General features: G+C 45.1%; 1 non-coding gene across 1 annotated transcript; it reads left to right on the forward strand.

Moving 5' to 3' along the window:
- Positions 1-3,547: 3,547 nt before the first annotated feature.
- On the forward strand, positions 3,548-3,629 carry trnas-aga (transfer RNA serine (anticodon AGA)). Its single transcript has one exon. It is a non-coding gene; the product is annotated as a tRNA-Ser (tRNA).
- The last annotated feature ends 887 nt before the right edge of the window (positions 3,630-4,516 follow it).

A 4,516-nucleotide genomic window follows, 5' to 3' on the forward strand; every position in this document is an offset into this window, starting at 1 on the left:
TTCAGTGCTGGAGATCTCAGTTTGTGAAGCGACGGGACAGAGTTTGCAAAATACAGTTCTGCCTGTCAGGCAAATTATCCATTATGCACTGTGCATATTCCTGGAATCTGTATCCGGGAGAACCAGGAAAATAAGACACTGGTACTTCTTTACCCAGCCATGCACAAACTCTTGCTTCTCATTGCCCCATCTTACAATCCCTTGCCTTACCTTCCAGGTAAAGATTGACTTCATAATGTGCCTACGTTCATACCAAGCAGCTCATGAGATGGGAGCCGGAGGTGAGACAGGGACAGAAGCACAAAGAGATGCAACATGTAAGTGTTTAGAGTTTTCCCTATGTTAGGAATTTCGGCAGAGAAATTGTGGTGGAAAGCAGGAAGTCCCCAGGTCCGGATGGGATCTATTCCAGGTTCCTGAGGGAAGCAAGAGAGGGCACAGCCAGGGCCTTAACAGATATCTTTGCAGCGTCCTTAGGCACGGGTGAGGTCCTGGAGGACTGGAGACTTTTTGATGTTGTCCCCTTGTTTAAGAAGGGCAGCAAGGATAATCCAGGTAATTATAGACTGGTGAGCCTGACGTCAGTGGTAGGGAAGCTACCGGACAAGATACTGAGGGATAGGATCTATTCCCATTTGGAAGAAAATGGGCATATCAGTGATAGGCAACATGGTTTTGTGCAGGGAAGGTCATGTCTTACCAGCTGAATAGAATTATTTGAGGACGTGACAAAGTTGATTGATGAGGGAAAGGCTGTAGAAGTCATCTACATGGACTTCAGTAAGACGTTTGTAAAGGTTCCCCGTGGCAGGCTGATGGAGAACGTGAAGTCACATGGGGTGCAGGGTGTGCTAGCTAGATGGATAAAAAAACTGGCTAGGCAACAGCAGACAGAGAGTTGTAGTGGAAGCGAGTTTCTCAAATTGGAGACCTGTGACCAGTGGTGTTCCACAGGGATCTGTGCTGGGACTACTGTTGTTTGTGATATATGTAAATGATTTGGAGGAAGGTGTAGGTGGTCTGATCAGCATGTTTGCTGATGACACTAAGATTGGTTGAGTAGCTGAGAGTGAAGGGGACTGTCAGAGATGACAGCATAATTTCGATAGACTGGAGAGTTGGGCAGATATATGGCAGATGGAGTTCAATCCGGGCAAATGCGAGGTGATGCATTTTGGAAGATCAAATTCAAGGGCGAACTATACAGTAAATGGAAAAGTCCGAGGGAAAATTGACGAACAGAGAGATCTGGGTGTTTAGGTCCATTGTTCCATGAAGGTGACAACACAGGTCAATACGGTGGTCAAAAAGGCATATGGCATGCTTTCCTTCATTGTGCGGGATATTGAGTACAAGAGTTGGCAGGTCATGTTGCAGTTGTATAGGACTTTGGTTCAGCCACATTTGGAGTACTGTGTGCAGTTCTGGTCGCCGCATTACCAAAAGGATGTGGATGTTTTGGAGACGGTGCAGAGGAGGTTCACCAGGATGTTGCCTGGTATGGAGGGTGCTAGCTATGAAGAGAGGTTGAGTAGATTAGGGTTATTTTCATTAGAAAGACAGAGATTGAGGGGCGACCCGATTGAGGTCTACAAAAACATGAGGAGTATCGACAGGGTGGGTAGCAAAAAGCTTTTTCCCAGAGTGGGGGACTCAATTACTAGGGGTCATGAGTTCAAAGTGAGAGGAGGAAAGTTTCAGAGAGATATGTGTGGAAAGTTCTTTACACAGAGAGTGGTGGGTGCCTGGAATGACACAAAACCCAAATTGGTAGAGAAACTCAGCAGGCCTGGCAGCATCTGTGGAGAGAAACAGAGCTGTTGTTTCAGACCCACTGACTGTTCACCCCTACTAGTTTAATATTGCATTTCTGTATTATATTGTTGGGAGAAATTTGTCACTTTATCTGTTGAATCAATATATTTATCAAAATCGCTCTCTCACTTGCTTACTCACGCTAACTTTACAACTTTAAAGGGACGTTATCAGCTGTAATGCTGCTTCAGTTACCATGAGGTGCTGAAAGGGTCTGTTTAGATGGTTGCCTTTTTCTTTTCCTTTTGTCAGTTAGCAGCCATGTTGAATGGAGAATTGTTCGTTTCTGTGTCTGTCACAATATGTGTCTCTATTTGTGTCTTTCTGACTCTGTGTATCCAGCTCACCCTCTTTTCACATTCTCTGACAATCCATTGTCCGCATTCCCCATTTCCCATTTCTGATCTTTGAAGCAGGAACCTTGGATGACGAGACACGTGGAACATCTAGTCAAGAGGATGAAGGAAGCTTACTTAAGGTTAAGGAAACAAGGGTCAGACAGAGCTCGGGAGGATGACAAGATAGCCAGGAAGGAACTGAAGAATGGATTTAGGAGAGCAAGAAGTGGGGTATGGCAGGTAGGATTCAGGAAAATCCCAAGGCATTGTATATTTACGTGAGGGACAAGAGGATGGTCAGATTAATGACAGTACATATCAGGGATAGTGGAAGAAACTTGTGCGCAGAGTCAGATAAGGTAGGGGAGGCCTTAATGAATAATTTGCTTCAGTATTCACCAGTGAGTAGGACCTTAACGATTGTGAGGATAGCATGAAAAAGGCAGATATGCTCGAACAGGTTGATGTTAGGAAGGTGGATGTGCTACAAATTTTGAAAAACATGAGGATAGATAAGCCCCCGGGCCAGATGGGATATGCACAAGGTTGCTGCTGGGAATTGCTGAACAGTCAGTCATTCTGTGGTGGGCTAGTTATTGGAGAGGATTCTGAGATTAAGTAGTTATGATTATTTGGACAAGCATAATTTGATGAGAAATAGTTGGTATAGGTTTGTGAGGGACAGGGCATGCCTCACAAGCCTTACTGAATTCTTTGAGGATGTGGCAACTGACATTGATGAAGATCGAGCAATGGATGTGGTGCATATGGATTTCAGATAAGCATTTGATTAGGTTCCCCAACGTAGGCTCATTTAGAAAGTTAGGAGACATGGGATTCATGGAAATTTGGCTGTCTGGATACAGAATTTGCTGTAAAATAGAAGCCAGAGATTTGCATATATTGCATATATGGGCAACTCATTTCCCTGAGATAACACACCCAGGTATAAATCCGAGCATGACCAGCCTCCAAAGTTCTGTGTGAACTCACCGGTGTCTCCAGTGCCAGCATTTTGTTTTTAGACCTCTCATTAAACCAACTGCCCTGATTTGCACGTTAGATTTGCCAAAGATGACCCTGTTCCAAATGTACTTCATTGGCTGTGATTTGGGTGGTGGTGAAAGGCACGATTAAAATGCAAGGACATAATTCTTCCTCGATCCATCGCCCTGATAATTAATCTCTCCGCTCATGGAAATGGATCCTTTCCATCCACTCTATCGTTCATCAACGTGTTTAGTTCAATTCAATCCCACAACAGCCGACTCTGTTCTGATCAAGTACAGGGTGACAGTAAATATTAGGGTCGTGGCACAGACATCACGAATTGAATCCTTGCCTTTCCTGTTAGATACATGTCAAAAGAAATACTAAAAGTCAGTCAGTGGCCTGTAGTTGTGGCCGAGTGGTTAAGGCGATGGATTAGAAATCCATTGGGGTATCCCCGCGCAGGTTCAAATCCTGCCAACTACGTTCCTCTCAAAACAAGCTCACATTTTCTCGGGTCAGGCAACGTGTTGCCATTCAGGAAAGACATGTTCTGAACAAGAATCCCGTTTTCCCAAAAGCGTCAGCTCTGTTTCACTTCCCACCAGTCCAGCTGGGCATGTTGAGTTTCTGCAGTGTTCCGTCTGTTTATTCTGCATAACTGCTGTTTTTCATGAAATGCCTTCAGTTTTGGAAAAGTACAGCTGATACAGACAATTATCATTCCAACTGAGGGCAGTTGGAAGTTTGAATTCACTCCAAACCTGCTTTAAGAGCTCGCAATTTTCTGTGCTGCCATCCGGCACGGTGGCTCAGTGGTTAGCACTGCAGCCTCACTGCACCAGGGAACCAGGTTCGATTCCAGCCTCTGACGACTGTCTGTGTGGGTTTCCTCCAGCCATTCTAGTTTCATCCCACACTCCAAAGATGTGCAGGCTGGGCGGATTGGCCATGTTAAATTGCCCATAGTGTTCATGGGTGTGTGGGTTCCAGGGGGATGGGTCTGGTTGGTATGCTTCAAGGGGCAGTGTAGACTTGTTGGGCCCAAGGGCCTGTTTCCACACTGTAGGAAATCTAATCTAATCAACTGGCTGTCACTTTCAACTGTGAAATGTGAAGCTGTCGGTTTGAGGCCACCGAGGAAGGAACAAGTGGTATTCTCACTCTCCCAGTTCCCTTTAGACTGTACAGTTACGGGTTTTAAGGTAGTCAGGAAAATGTTGCCCAAACGGAAATCTTGTCTGGTGAGTGACTTCAAAGGTATTTCACTGTTGCTTTTCTCGCTGCCATAAAGAGCTGGGAATGCTTGGAATCTGAAACAAAAGCAGAAACTGCACCACAGAAAGAAGAAAACAGAGTTCTGAAGAAGCTCT

The sequence above is a fragment of the Stegostoma tigrinum genome, chromosome 11 (genome assembly GCF_030684315.1).
Source record: "Stegostoma tigrinum isolate sSteTig4 chromosome 11, sSteTig4.hap1, whole genome shotgun sequence".
Lineage (NCBI taxonomy): Eukaryota > Metazoa > Chordata > Chondrichthyes > Orectolobiformes > Stegostomatidae > Stegostoma > Stegostoma tigrinum.